At 38.5% G+C, this 16,367-nt stretch overlaps 1 protein-coding gene across 9 annotated transcripts in view; it reads left to right on the top strand.

Annotated features, from left to right (window-relative positions):
• Positions 1 to 16,367, top strand: part of ARID1B (AT-rich interaction domain 1B) — a 411,398-nt gene that overhangs the window by 129,099 nt on the left and 265,932 nt on the right. The gene's annotated exons all lie outside the window — the stretch shown is intronic.

Genomic DNA, 16,367 nt, shown 5'->3' on the forward strand with positions numbered 1-16,367 from the left:
TGTGATATTAATATCATGAGTGATATTAAAAGGTATCATGAGTTTATGACTTCAAAGAAAACATGTTAAAACAACAGCTGAGATTGAAGATCTGTAGAATCTTGTTTTTTGCATATATGTTTTCAAAATTTTGGTTTTATATAAAGCAATTTATAGAGGTAGGAATGTACATTATTTCAAAGTTATTCAGTCTGGTCTTTTATTAAAATGTGGGAAAATTAAATAACCTTTCAATACCGTTTCTTTTTAAGTGAGAGAGACTGGTGTCTGGGTTTATGATATATAAAGTTACAGGCTTTTCCTGGGCTTTCAGAGCCTTATTGAGCTTCTCTGTAGACAGAATGTTTTGTCATGTCATCAGAGTTTAAGGAGGACTCAATAGAGAGATTATATTACTCATTTTCCTTCAGTGAGCTAAAATGAATCTCTGATTGTAAAACCAATTTGATTAAGGATTCTGAGTGCCTGTCATTTCCTTCAAGACCAAGTTCAAAATTTACTTCCTTTATGAAGCATTCACTGATGACTTCTTCCACATGGCAATTAGTTATTTAATATCCTTCATATTTAAATATTTAAAGCATACTACAGGTCAAATCTTATTTTAATGAATACTATTTTAATGTGCTTAGTTTAGGCCTCTTTTATGCTTTGAACGATACTGCTGTTATTTTATTGACTTGAATATAATAAATTATATGTCAGGAAATACTATATAAAAATGATTCCTTAATGTAAATACTGTCATTTTTTTTGTATATCCTGAGGAAAAACAAATATTTCTCAACGTATATTGGAAATTTTTTCTTGTTTTCATACTCCCTAACTATAGAATGTCTAAATATTTTTTAAGTTTAAGTTTCAGTAAACTCTTCTGGGACAAAGAAATGGAAATCAGAGAGATTTAGGTAGCCTGAGACATTTAGGTAGCCCAATCAGAGGGTCTGGTTTGACAGGAACAGTTTTACTTTTTAGGGAATTTGATGTTCAGATAGATTTGGAAAGTTTATCTAGGAAATGAGATCTAGCATTTTAGATATAGTTAGCACCTCCAAAACCAGAATAATCCCCCCAAATCTATCCCAAAACAAAGTAAAAATAACCACTAGAATATTTTCAAAATCAAGCCAAATTTTAATAAGAATTTAGAATGCTGAATTCACATGCATTTAAAAAACAAAGGAGCTCAACTGTATTTAATGTAAGAAGCCAGTGTTTCGTAACAGGCAGAACATTCCTTCCTGTAGACTTTCCTTTTGTTCCCAGATATAGCATACACAGTCTGTTGATTTTTGTATTAGGTGATAATCAGCAAGTATGACTTTGTGTCTTTTGTTAATGTGGTTGGTACAAAAGGTAATTTTAGGGTTCCATTAAGATACCTCACTTTGTGTCTTTAACATTTTTGAATGTGTAATGTTTTAGATAATCAATACATTCATATGGTTCAAAAATTAACAAGTACAAGGAAAGGGTACAGATTCCAGTCTCCACCATAGTTCCTCTTGTCTAGCTCACCACCCTCCTCACCCTTTGCTAGATAACCACTTCATTAGTTTATTGTATGTTTCTTTATATAAAGAAGCAAAATACCATATTTTAATTGTTAGCTCTATTTTTACACAGATGTTGGTACACTGTAACATACTGTAAACATTCTTCTGTTCTTTGTCATTCCCCCTTCCCTACCCACTTAAATATATTTTCTGTGGTTCTTTCCAGAGGAGTACATAAAGCAATCCTCCATTCTTTTATAGCTTCATTCCATTTTATGGACATATCATAATGTACTTAACCAGTTCTCCTTTGATGGGCATTTAGATTATTTTTAGTTATTTGCAATTCAGACAATACTGCCATGATGCTCTGTATATGTGTCATTTCACAAATGTCCGAGTGTATCTGTAGGATCAATTCCTGGCTGTATCAGTGGGTATATGCAGTGGTAATTCTGGTAAATATTGCCGGATTGTTCCTCTTAGGGGTTGTGCCAGTTTATACTCCCACCATCGATGTGTGAGAGTACCTACCATGTGCCAGTAGCATGGTTTTAAGAAGCTTCTGGATTTTTACCAATCTGATAATGTAGTTTTAATTTACATTTTTCTTGTTATGAGTGATTTTGAACATCTTATATATGTAAAAATGTTTACATTTCCTTTTTTCCTGGACTGTCAGTTCATATCTTTTTATCTTGACTTTTTCTATTCAGTTGTTTGTCTCTTAAAAATTGATTTATATAATAAAAACTAGGTATATTAGGGAGACTAGACCTCTGTCCATGATATGAATTACTCACTTCTGCATCTTATCATTTGTCTTTTGACATTAATTGTGGTACATTTTTTTTGTCATGCAGAAGGGTTTTTTGAATTAAAAAAAATGTTTATGTAGTCAGAATTAGCAGTGTTTCCTTTTATGATATCTGGATTTTATTTTTAGTGAGATTACGAACCTTCCATACTCTGAAGTTACAAAGGAACTGTCCCCCTGTTATTTTGTAGTATTTTCATAGAGTAATTTCTACATTTCACTTATCCTAATCTATGGAGAGAGGTGTGATCCAACATAATTTGTTTTTCTCTAGATGACCACTTGGTTAAGTAACTTTTCTTGTATTAGGTCTCGCCAGAGAACTAGCCTATTGGTTAGGATGAAGATATTTTATTTTAAGGAGTTGACGCAGACAGTTATGGAAGCTGGAAAGTCCAAAATCTAGCGTGGACCAGCAGGCTGAGACCCAGGAGAGCTGATGGTGAAGATGAAGCCCGAAGGCAGTCTGCTGGAGAACTCCCTCTTGCTTGGGGGGCTGGTCTTTTTGTTCTATTTAGGCCTTCAACTGATTGGATGAGGCCCACCCACATTATGGAGGGTAATCTACTTTACTCAAGGTCACTGATTTAAATGCTAATTTCATCCCCAAATACTCTCCGACTTGACACATAAAATTAACCATTACTGTTATCTTTCCTTTTAAACTTTTAAAATTTTCCTTTATGTACAGTGTTTGAGGTTATTCTGGGACTCTTATTCTTTTCCATTGGTCCTTCTGTTAGTGTGTCAGTACTGTACTGTTTTTATCATGTTTTAATATCTGGTAGGGTTAGTACATCTTCATTACCCTTTTTCAGAGCTCTCTTGGCAATTTGTGTTTGCTTATTTTTCATATAAACTTTTCACTTTTCATTTTTTACCGTGCTTTTTCCTAAGAATTTTGTCTTTTTTGTTGTTATTATAATGGGATTTTTTTTTCATTGTACCTTTTTTGTTTTATGTGAAATAGGTGATGCTTATAAAATAATAAGAGTTAAAAAAAAAAAGTACCTCATTTGAACAATTAGCAACACACGTAATAGAACGAGCTGGGTTTACCTGCCTTGGGTTACTAGGGGCCAGGGAGAACACGCCCCTGCGGAGCCTCACGGAAGGTGTGGGGTTGGGAGGTTTATAGGGTAGGGGTTGGGGTGTGTGCTGGATGGTTCTAAGAGGTATCAGGGGAGTGAGGGTCAGTCTGGACTGGCTACTTCAAAGCAGCTGTGAGCATTTGGTGGTTAGGTGTCTTAATTTTGAGCCATGAGGCAGGACTTAAGTGTGTCCGGGCTTTGTCATCGGTAAAGAAGCACCAGTCACTTCGAGAAAGACAGTGTTAGTAAGAAGAGGCAGATGTTTAGTCATTTTTGTTGTCAAAAAGTGGCCTTGTCCAAATCTGCTTTCAGCGCTGCTTATGTGCTATGGGTGGTGCTCCGGTCTGCTTGTTCTCAGGGCTGATTTTCCTTTTCTTCTCACATTCCTACCCCACTGTCCCTCCTCTTCCTGAATGACTTCTCTCTCCATTTCTTCATTTGTTTAGATAGTTTTAAATTTCTTTTATAATATTCTTCAAAAGGAACTGTTGTACTTTTTGGTTAGAATTATTCCTATATACGTTATATTTTTCTTGGTATTGTAAACATAGATTTTATATTTTTATTATATTACATTTTTTCATTGTTTCAGGTATATACAAATATAATGAACTTGGTATATTAAATTTTGTTGTACATTGACCCTTTTAAGTTCTTGTGAATTCTACTAACTCTAATCATTTATAGATTCTCTTATGTTTTCCAAATTTTATTTTTTTAATTGCTTAAAAAAAAACACTCCCATCTCCCCTTCTTTTGTCCTTCCTCAGACAGCTTCTTCAATGCATTATTTGAAAGGACTGTCTGTTTTTGTATAATCTCTGATTTAAAAGAAGGCTTTCAGCATTTCATCATTAAATATAATGTTTACTCTCTTTTTCTTTTCTTTTCTTTGTAGCTGCCCATTGTTGGATAAGGAAGTTCCCTTCTTTTTCTAGGTTGCTAAGAATTTATCATGAATGGATGCTGAATTTTATCTTATGTGTTTTTTTTGTGTGTGTCTTTTGGGATGATCACTTTGTTTTCCCTCTTATAATCTGTTATTGGGGTATATTACATTTTTTTAAGTATTATGCCAAACACGCATTCTAGAATAAACCTAGCCTCATGACATATTTTTTGCACATCACTGAATTCAGTCTGCTGACATTTATTTAGGTTTCTTGAATCACTGTTCATAAAAGGGATTGGACTGTAATTATCCTCGTGTGGTTTTGTTATCTGTATTACGAAGTTTTGCAGAATGAGTTAGACACTAGTCTCGCCCCCTCTCCCCGCCCCCCCCACACTTTTTAAAATTTTTGGCCACACTGCTGCGTGACTTGCGGGATCTCAGTTTCCCTACCAGGGATTGAACCCAGACCATGGCAGTGAAAGCCCAGAATCCTAACCACTAGGCCACCAGGGAACTCCCAAACTAGTCCCTTTTTTTTTTTTTTTTTTTGCAGTACGCGGGCCTCTCACTGTTGTGGCCTCTCCCGTTATGGAGCACAGGCTCCAGACGCGCAGGCTCAGCGGCCATGGCTCACGGGCCCAGCTGCTCCGCGGCATGTGGGATCTTCCCGGACCAGGGCACGAACCCGTGTCCCCTGCATCGGCAGGCGGACTTTCAACCACTGCGCCACCAGGGAAACCCCCTTTTTAAACTTACTGGAAGACTTTAAAGTCTGGAATTACCTGCTTTTGGAGTGTTTGGTAGAAGCATCTGTAAAGTCATAAAGGATTGTGTAGCCCTTGATGTTTTAACTTTTGTCCCATTCCTGATTTTTGATCTTATTTCTTTTGTGAATATAGGCATATCAAGTTATCGAATTCTTCTTGAGTCAGCTTTTTACTTATATATATTCCTATATACGTATCCATTTCATCAAGGTTTTCAAGTTTATTAACCTGAAGTTCATAATAGTCTTTATTTCTTTAATTTTTATAACATCCAGAGTTAAGCATTTTAATTAATAATGTTATTACTTCTTTTATTAATCTTGATTAATCTTGCCAGTGGTTTGTCTTTCCAAAACAAGTTTGGTCACTGTCCTCGTTATTACATGTTCTTTTTTATAAGTTTAATTAAATTCTGTTCTTACTTTGATTATATCTTGCTTTTTGTCTGATAAAGCCAAATAAATATGCCTAAAAAATTTCCTCCTAAGTACTACTTTGGCTAAATCTCTCAAATTTTTTTTTTTTTTTTTTTTTTTTTTTTTGCGGTACGCGAGCCTCTCACTGTTGTGGCCTCTCCCGCCGCAGAGCACAGGCTCCGGACGCGCAGGCTCAGCGGCAATGGCTCACGGGCCCAGCCGCTCCGCGGCATGTGGGATCTTCCCGGACCGGGGCATGAACCCGCGTCCCCTGCATGGGCAGGCGGACTCTCAACCACTGCGCCACCAGGGAAGCCCAAATCTCTCAAATGTTGATGCGCATTATTTTTGTTCTCTTTTAGTTCTAAGAATTTTCTTACTTCCCTTCATTCATTTTTTTAAATAGTTTTATTGAGGCTTGGGTTTGTGTCCTGTTCCCTCAGAAGGATTGTTGTATGCTTTTGCCAGTTGCTTGTGGGCACTAGTCATCAGGAATCATATTTCATATTTCAGTTTGTAAAGTTTTATTGCTTAGAAAGTTCTTAATAGGCTGACAAACAGGATGATAGAATGAGCATTCACATGCCACCGTAAGTTCTTTTCATTTACTAACCTAGCCATATTCGGAGATCCCCAGTTGTCATCAGAATGCCTTATTTATAGTTAATTTGTTTCAAGCAGAATTCATACAGGGTTACTACATTGATTTGCTCCTTAAGTCTTTTTATCTGGAACAGTTCTCTTTTACCCCACCCCCATTCATGCCTTTGGCATGTTGAGAAAACGGAGTCAGTTGTCCTATGAAATGGCTTTGTCTGATTGTTTTCCCTTGATGTGGCTTAATTTGTTCATCTAGCCCCTCTGTTTCCTGTAAATTGCAAGTTAGATCCAAAGGCTTGAAGTTAAACATTTTCGTTTGTGATTGTGTTTAGGTCACTGCTTCTGTTTAGTGGAGGGGTCTGTGACCCTCCCTTTGAGTGAAGAAGCCTCCAAAAGGTTCCAGCCCCAGGCCGTCTGGTGACTATCAGCTGTCTTCCAGCTGAGGCTGTAGAGACGTTGTGATGAGGATAGGCTTTCCCTTTTGTACTCTGTCCGGATTCCTCACCCACAGAATCTGTGAGCATAATACGTGCTGGTGGCTTTAGGCCACTAAGTTTGGGGTGGCTTGTTACACATCCTTACTGACTGACATGGTTTGTATACTTCCTAGGTGATGCAGTGAGGGTGTTACATCAGGATGTTAACATCCTAATATTTCGTTGTCCTACCACAACTGGTATTAAGATTCATCAGTGGGTTCAGGTCATATGGCCTCTGGGACCATTTTAAATGGAATTCTCTTCTTGAGGTTTTACAGAGCACACCATTAAGTGTTAATTTTGACCAGAAACTCTGGTGATGGTTAGCCTGTGGTTGCTAATTCTCAAAGGAGTCATTTCTTAATTCCTCCTACCTCTCAGTATCAAGTTCAAGACAGGTATTTTTCCTTTCTCTTTAGTGAGTTTTCATGCTCTTAAATGATGGATGTAGCCCTTCTTAGTCCCTGAGTTATTTGAGAGGTATTGTCTCATATTTTACTCCCTTTTGGGGGGGCCCTAGATTCCTCCTTTCCCCTGTTCCCTGTATCGTCATCAAATGGAAAGTTAAAACCCATAACAGAAGTCAGTTTCTATTGCTCTCTTACTTTCCATGTTCTTGGTTTACTTTCTGTGTTCTTCGTTTCAGTCACATTCATGCCAAGTTTGTGATCCATTTAAAAAGGCATGTTATCGGGCTTCCCTGGTGGCGCAAGTGGTGGAGAGTCCGCCTGCCGATGCAGGGGACACAGGTTCGTGCCCTGGTCTGGGAAGATCCCACATGCCGCAGAGCGGCTGGGCCCGTGAGCCATGGCCGCTGAGCCTGCGCGTCCGGAGCCTGTGCTCCGCAACAGGAGAGGCCACAACAGTGAGAGGCCCGCATACCACAAAAAAAAAAAAAAAAAAAAAAGCATGTTATCAAGTATTTTAGATATTTCAATTATAGGCACTTAGAGTATCCAATCTGCCATACTCCTGGAACTGGTACTGTCTTCTGTTTTCTAGTTGTTTATTTGATATCTTGTATACAGTTTAAAACTATATAAACATGTAATATAATAATTTAGAACATACAGACAGTACATTCCTATTTCATAATGAAACTTTTTTAATAAATTTATTTGTTTATATTTTTGGCTGTGCTGGGTCTTCATTGCTGCGTGCGGGCTTTCTCTCGTCGCGGCGAGAGGGGGCTACTCTTCGTTGCAGTGTGTGGGCTTCTCATTGCAGTGGCTTCTCTTTGTTGTGGAGCACGGGCTCTAGGCATGCAGGCTTCAGTAGCTGTGGCATGCGGGCTCAGTAGTTGTGGCTCATGGTCTCTATAACACAGGCTCAGTAGTTGTGGTGCATTGGCTTAGTTGCTCTGCGGCATGTGGGCTCTTCCCGGACCAGGACTCAAACCTGTGTCTCCTGCATTGGTAGGCTGATTCTTAACCACTGTGCCACCAGGGAAGTCCTATAATGAAACTTTTCTACTGCCTCCTTTATTCTTTTGAAATAAATTCATAGATAATATGTTACCTACACAAAATTCATAGATACTGTTATGTTACTACACAAAATTTTAAACAGTTCTCAATAATGCACTAACTGTACATGGAAAAGTGAAAAGAAATTGGTGTATAATAAAATATTGTGTATTTAACTAAATAAATGCTCGGGCATGACTACATTGAAGGTTTGTGAAATGAAAGCTTGCGTGTATATGTGGGATCAGTGTGGGCCTGACAGCTACACAATGAGGCTGATGCAGGAGTGTGGTATCAGCCTCTCAGATGTCTTAGGCAGGGTTGTCAGTGGAGATGTCATCTTTTAAGATGATGAGCAGCTCTTGGTCAGAGTCCGACCAAAACAAAATATAATCTTCCCTCAGTATATATGGTAGTTTTATTCCTAGAAAATTCAGTATATCACTAAAGTTGTTTTAACAATAGTTTGTTCTTATATGCAGAATGGAGTTGGGTTCTAGGCTTAGACAGATAGTTAGCTTTTTGTTTGTTTTTACATCTAAATGAATGCTGGGTCTTGTGAAATGAATGTGGTATGATGATCTGTTGGATCAATCTCTTATACATCATAGGACAATCTAGCATTCCTACCTTACACCCTTAAATTTCATTGCATTTCCTTATCCTTGTGACAACTAACCGCCCCCTTGAAATCTTATCAATATGAATAACTTAGGCTTCCTTATTTTTTTCTGAAATAAAGTTCATACATAATTAGTTACCTATATACAAAGTTTCAAACATCAGTATAATGCCATAAATGTAATGGAAAGGACAGAAAGTTTATAATAAAATATTGCTCAGATGTGTCTACATTAGAAGACTTGTGAAATAGTCTGGGGCTTGCATCTATGTGTGTAATAACAATGAACTCCACTGGTACAAATGAGAGTGATAGAGTTATATTGTATGAACAGCTCAAAATTGTGAACAGGGTTTGAATCCATGCGATTTATTACCATATAACAGCAATTCTATACAATGAAAATATTGAACATTTTAAATAACATGCTCACAGAATTGTTTAACAGAAAAAGTAAGGTACCCCAAAGTGTGGAGATATCCTAAGTTTGCAAATAAAGTGTACACACACACACACACACACACACACACACACACACAGTAAAAATCAGTAAGTAACAGTAGGCCTGGTTTATTCTTCCTATTGTAGTCCAAGAGATGAACTAATACAACAGGGACATGAACTGTCCAGTCACCAAACATTTTATTTACTCAGCATGCTGACATTTCCTGCTTTTAAAAGGTGTTAATTTTAAAGTTCTTTTAAAATTTAGTTCTTGTTTAAAAAAAAAAGCTATTTGAAGAGGTTGCTTCCACTTGGAAGCATTTTTGTATCCTAGCTTACTTGCTCAAACTCCTTCACCTGAGATTTAATAATTCGGTACAGTAGAGAAAACCTCCCTTAATGCCGTAAGTTTTCATGGTTTTATTTTTTGTTTCAAAGTTTCCATTTTGTCATTCTTGGGTCATAAAGTATTATAGTTAGGTTTGTTTCCTGGTTCACTGTAACGAGAGCAAACTCTCGTTACCTTCCTCTCTCCTCCTTGTACCTATAGCCTCGTCGTCTTTTTCCTTTTGCCTCTCAACTCCTGTCCTACTTCAGTTCCACTCTCGTGAGATGCTGGAGAAGAGATCATGTTTCTCTTGTGGCACACGTTTCTCCCAGACCTTCTACCCACTGCTCCTAACGGAAGCAGCTGCTAGGTGTCAAGGGCAGTGTTCCAAGAATCGAGTAACCTGAAGGGAGTTGCCTGGTATGGAAACCAGACTGTCTGTCAATACCCTTTCCTTTGACATTGGTCTTGTGCTGATTCAGCTTCCTTTCCAGGACTGTGACAGTTGGCAGCCTTGCAGAACACTGTTTTCATGGCTTTAAACTACACTGTTGTTTCCATAGCTAGAAAAAAATCTTTCTTTCCTTAGAGAAAATTTGTAGGAGGTAACTCCATTCAAGTAAGTCTCAGTTTAAAGAGGATATATCAGGATCTTAAAACAGCAACAGCAATAACAAAACTCTAGTTTAAAGCAATGAGAGTATTTCAAACTTTGCCTTTTTAGGTATAGTTTTTTTCCAGCCGATAGAATTATCTCAGATTCTTGAGAGAAATATTGGGTATTATGAATGTGTATGCTTCTCAAGGTACAACTTTTATCTTTTTAATATATTTTTTTAACCTCAGGCTTATTGGAAAAGTTGCAGAAGACAGGAAAAGCAAAACATAAACTGTTTATTGAATCCCTTTGTGCTTGGGAATGTTCTCTATGCTGGGAATCCAGTGATTAATAAGACATTGTATCTGAAGTGAAGGAATTCCCAGCTGAATAGAAGGGTCAACATGGGCAGATGACAGACAGTACAGTAGGAGAGGTGTGTTTTCGAGCTATGACTAGATACTAGTAAAAGTGTCCCAGAGGAGGTCTTGAAGAATAAGTAAGAGTTTGCTGGTGAGAGAAAAAATGATCTTGGGGTAGCTAACTCTTTGTTAGTGAGAACAGAGGTAATGCCCAACCCTGAATGATACCGAACTAGACTCTTAAGTTTGGTTCAGTAGTCAAGGTCATTTAGAAGGAACATATTAATTATGCTTGGAACTGGTGAATTTCATTGCTTTTCCTCAGTGATTAAGAATGAAGTAAAAGGTTATTTTTCAATAATTTTTTTAAAGCAGAAAATAGTTCTAGCTCAGCGGTTCACTTGTAACAGTGGATCATCGCTCAGTAGTTAAGCCAGTTGGAAGTCTAAGTCTGCTTACATGTGCGTCGGTAGAAACGAGTGTTTAAATTATATTTTCTAAAATACCACTTCATTTGGACATCTTTGTGGACAGAATTTTTCAGAAGGAGATGCAGTAAACAAAGTATTTGGAAAACGGGCATCATTTTGAAAAGAAGGTGATAGCATTGGAAACGAGGGTAAAATATTTCAGAATTAATAACTTGCCACTGAAGTCTCTGAAGGAGTTCAGATGTTACATTAAGTGTATTGACGGTGATGCATTGTGGCACAGACCTTTATTGTTAATTATTTATTCTAATCTTTGTTTCTTATTATTTATATAACAGGATGTTAATTTATAAGCCACTTGTATTCTGCAGCTTCTGGAGGAAATTAGGCATAGAAGGCCTGTGTTACATTACTGAAGCGCTCATATCGTTTGCTTTATAAGATTTTGTTGTCAGAGCAAAGACAAGGACATTTATAGTTTGCTGCCATTAATTGCCCAGCATTTAGATATTAACACAGGAGTCTGTTAATTAACTTGATAATAAAAACTTTTGGGATGTCAGTTGATAAAGGTATTATTTGTTTTAAAGGAGATTGCTAGTGAAGCCTGGGGTTTCCTTTGCATTTGACTCTCTTTCTTTCTTGCTGACCAGGCTCTCAGTTGTCCTAGGCTTTGAACCAGGGCTGGGGATTTCCTTTTATGTTTAAAGAGCTTGTGAGCATCTGAGGAGAAAACTTTTGAGTTGCTTTCAGGTCAGAGCAAGACCCACTCCTAGACTGATTTCTGCTTGTTCGCTTGGGTAACCAACCGCATAACTGCTTCTAGACTCAGGTTGGAGACGTTCCTGGGAGCTCACGTGGTGCTCAGGGCCTGCTTGGCAAGGCTCTTGGCTGGGGGGGAGGGTAGGGGTCAGAGGTTAGAAGGACAGGAATGAGAAAGTGGCAACTTTTCCCCTCTCTCCTACTTTTTTGTCCCGTGGGAGACAGAGCAGTATATTAAAAATGTAGCACTAATTTTGAATATACTCTACATGTAACTTGCTGCCATGGAAGTTTCAGTTTATGTAGAATGGTCAGTTCCGTGTGTATATTCGTGTGTGTGTTTTGTTTTGGTTCTTGTTATTCCTGAAAGCTTCTTAAATAAGCAAATAGAAAAAACTACTGGAGAATGAAGAAAAACTTTTTGATAATGTTAAAATTTGCTATGAATGTTTTGGTTTTAATTGCTGTAAAAATCAGGGTGGTCCTATGCAACTATGCCTGCCTGGGTCTTTGCTTTTATTTTATTAAAAGTGGAGAAAAGGAAGAGAAAATTCTCACATCTTGCACAGATTGTTTCCAGTAATAAAGCATTTTTGGCTCTCTGATGGAAAACTTTCAATAGTTATTCTTTTTATGTTTCGGATTGTACCTGGGACTCTAACTGCATTGGACTATAATTTGATAATGCTATTCATATTCATGTTCAGAATATTTTTAAAATAATTTTCTTCCTTTCAAGTACCAGAATTAAAGGAAAACAGAGCCAGGAAGTGAGGAATTATAGAGCAATAACCATATTTTCAGTACTTAATTTACTTCTGGAAAGGTGATGGAAGCTCCCTCCTGAGAAGAGGAAAGCCCCAGGCGGGCCTGGGATGTGTGTGCAGCCTGGCCCCGGGTTAGGCTGTGCTCCGACCTGTCCCGCAGGCTGCTCGTCAGAGCATCAGGCTTCCTTAGAAATGTGCAGAAGATCAAATCAGCTGGCTGTGACTGTCTGCTGTGGTGATAGAAGAGGAAAACCTTACATTGTTTAAGATACGTTTTATGAAAAGCTGAAGAAAAATCTCAAACACGAGAGCAGGATTTGGTCTAAAAATCATTTAAGCTCCACACCATTCCCTGTTTCTAACGTAGCTGTAGTAGTGAGTGAGCTTTTTAAAGTTCTTTTCCTCACTTTTTTCTTTCCCCTCTCCCCCATCTCCATCTCCGTCTCCAATAGAGATGGAGCCATGGGATTGAACTGGATGCCCGGACACTTGGGTACACTCGGGACTTGTTCTCTAGCTCTTTATCCTAGTTGCCCAGACTCGGCGAGCAGGTGGGGGAGGAAGCCCCTCCTCTGCAAAGGGGGATATCGCGAGGAACTGGCACTCACACCTGATGTGGTTCTCTTCATACCCCTTCAACTTTCTCTCTCCTCTGACGCCCCATTGGGACTGAGGGATGAAGTTGAGGATAGAATAGGTTATGCAGTTAGAAGCATCATCGAGGCTCATTATATTTGTTCATACAATTCTCTTTGTTTGATATTTAAATTCTGACACTAGGGAGATTGAGGAATTTTTATTTTTCCTGGATTGTTTTTTTGCTACTCTCAGCTGTCTTCATTTGTCTTTAAATGCTCATTTCAATTTGTTGAAGTATAGAAAATAAAGTAAAACATAACTTACATATATAACAGTAAAATTCTTCCTTCATCAATTTCTTTGATTTTTAAAAGTTCTTAGGGTAACAAACTCTATGTATATGTATTCCAGAAGATGATTATCTGCAGATGTTTGAAACATAGGGTTACTTTTAGAACTGCATTGCTAGTGTGGGCAGTGACCACCTTTTTTCCTGGAAGGATAGCAGAACCAGCTCCAGTCCACTCACTGATTTTCCTTAGAGTGCTAGACTTCGGGGAGAGGAGTGGATGCATATCTCTTTGCATTATTTAGCCTTGGGAGGTGAAGGAAAGATAGAGCTCGAAGTAGGGTCAGGCGGAGCCATTGGATACGTGTACACCTGTGGTTTCCTAAAAAGAAAAAAAGGGACTGTCTGCATCACAATCACCTGGAGTGTTTGCTCAAGTAAGTTCTCTTACTCCAAAACTGTTTGAGGGGGTGGGGAGTAGCTGGGGATCTGCATTTAACTCCAGCGGGCAATTCTGATGCCTTCCAAAGTTTGAGAGCCATGGAGAGCAGAAATACTAACCAGAGCTTTCCAATCTTGTACTCTAGCATGGCAGATGGATGTTACCTCCTATATTATGTTAACAGTGACCCTCAGAGGTCCTACAGCAAGTTATGCCTGAATGTGGTGGGGCTTGGTTTTGATCCCAACTCTGTTTTATTTTATTTTATTTTTTTTTTGAAGTATAGTGGAATTACAGTGTGTTAATTACTGCTGTACAGCAAAGTGACTCAGTTATACAAATATATACATTCTTTTTCATATTCTTTTCCATTATGGCTTATCACAGGAGGTTGAATATAGTTCCTAGGGTTTACTGTCTTCTTTATTGTTGTTTACAGTAGAGATGCATTTTGTTTCAGAGATGGGCTGAAATTCAGGTCTTAAGGCCACTGTTACGGGCCTTTGCAGTTGTTCACCCAGGGTTTTTCCAATTTTAGTGGGCACTAGAATCTCCTGGAAGGTCTGTTAAAACACACATTGTTGAACTGTACACCCAGAGTTTCTGACTCTGTAGTTTGGACTTTGGGCGAGTTTCTCAACCTCTGTGCCTCAGTTTCTTCATCTGAAAATAGTACTTATTTCGTGGAGTTGATGTCGAGACCATAAGCGTTTATTCAGTGAGTAAAGTACTCTCAGGAGTGCCTGGTGAAGAGTAAACATTACATAATTGTTAGCCGCTGCTGTCAGCAGCATCGTGGTCACAGGATGAAGTTCCAGTGGTTCAGTGAAAATTTTGATTCTTATTCTTAAATGTGGTTTTAGATAATGTAAATAACAATAGCTGACATTTATTGAACATTTAAATGTGTCAAGCACAGTGCTCATTGCTTAGTCCCTCCTTTAATCATTAATAGAACTTTTGGAGATAAGTTCCTGTTATCTTGTTTTTATGGATGAGGAAATTCTTTAAGTGATAAGTTACAGAGCTGGGTTTTCTTTTTGCTCTGTGTATTATTATTATTATTATTAATTACATACACTTTTTCCCTATAAAAAGTACAGCTGAACATTTACTGTGGCTCATTTGCTTTGTGAGTTTAATAAAATTAATTAATCTATTAAAAATCTTAATTACTTTACTCCTTAGCTCTTGAGTATCTTCATATTTCTCTTTAGTATTTTAGGAGAAGTGAAATTTAGGTAACCACGTAGCTTCCCTTCTCACTCTGGACCCCTTGTTAGTTTAGGAAGAAGTTCTTGCAAAAACCAAAATAAAATAAAGGATTTTCTTAAGTCTTGAATGCCAGAGTAGTGGCCTCCAGGGTCCTAACTTGATTAACGTAAGAGAGGCAGCTGCTCTTGCTGGCTCCTCTCTCTAATCTCCAGTCCTCTCATGCCCCTTTACTGCAGGCGTGGGGGCAGCTGCAGCCTCAGGTATACTGGTAAGTCCCGTGTCATAGTGACATTCTTGTTGATGGCAGGCTACAGTGGTAGCGAGGGATCTATTATCAATATTAATGAGACTCATCAGAAAGAAAATAACAAAGTAGTTTGGATAAGCCTGTTCTTTTTCTAGAATGGTTCTTTTTTAATGGAAATAATTATTCCTTTCAGTTAATAGAAAATTAACAATATTCTGAATCTAGCCTTTGGACTCATCAGTATATCTAGTGTATTACAGATAATAAGGCTTTAATATAAGCTTAGCATCTGCCTGTGGAATCAGTAGCAGTAAAAAAAAACCATATGAGCTTTGGTCCTGTGATTTTTTTAATCTGATGTAAAAGATTTTTGGAGCAAGGGTGAGGGAAGATGCAGGGGAAAGTATTGATATGGACTTAGAATTAAAGTGACTTACCATTATCCTAAAAGATAGCGGTCGTGATATATAAGAAACCCCATTCAGCCCCTGTTCTTGAAGTACCATGTGCCTAAGCTGCAGAGGCACTGGGAGGGAAGGAGGCACTGTACCCTGAGCCTTCTCAGCGCCGCTCAATCTGATATAGTTTCCAGAGCAGGAAACAACTCAGGAAAATTTGTTCAGGGTTGCACAGCTAGTGAATAGTCCAGAAGTTGGAATTTGAGCTTGGGTTGGTTTGACTCAAGTGTTTGTGGTCTCTGGCGAGATCTGTGGCTGGAAAAGGCATTTTGGAGTCAGTGAAATTGGACACTGGGCCTTTAAGAGGCTGAGCCAAAGTCAGTGTAAGAGTGTCAGATTTAGGCAAGGAGGGCATCTTGATCAGGAGATGAGGTCCAGAAAGGGTCAGAGTCAATATAAGGAGGTTTTACCTGAGGATCTAGGGGAAAATGAAACTGGGAAGGTTAATTTGGTTAAGATTATGGAGGGATTTTTTTTAATGCTTTTAAGGATTTATTTTGATTTATTTATTAATTTTTTAAAATTTTATTTATTTTTGGCCGCGTTGGGTCTTCATTGCTGCACGCGGGCTTTCTCTAGTTGTGGCGAGCGGGGGCTACTCTTCGTTGCGGTGCATGGGCTTCTCATTGCGGTGGCTTCTCTTGTTGCAGAGCATGGGCTCTAGGCACGCGGGCTTCAGGAGTTGTGGTGCACGGGCTCAGTAGTTGTGGCTCGCGGGCTCCAGGGCGCAGGCTCGGTAGTTGTGGAGCAACAGCTTAGTTGCTGTGCAGCATGTGGGATCTTCCCAGACCAGGGC

The sequence above is a fragment of the Tursiops truncatus genome, chromosome 12 (genome assembly GCF_011762595.2).
Source record: "Tursiops truncatus isolate mTurTru1 chromosome 12, mTurTru1.mat.Y, whole genome shotgun sequence".
In the NCBI taxonomy this organism is placed as follows: Eukaryota; Metazoa; Chordata; class Mammalia; order Artiodactyla; family Delphinidae; genus Tursiops; species Tursiops truncatus.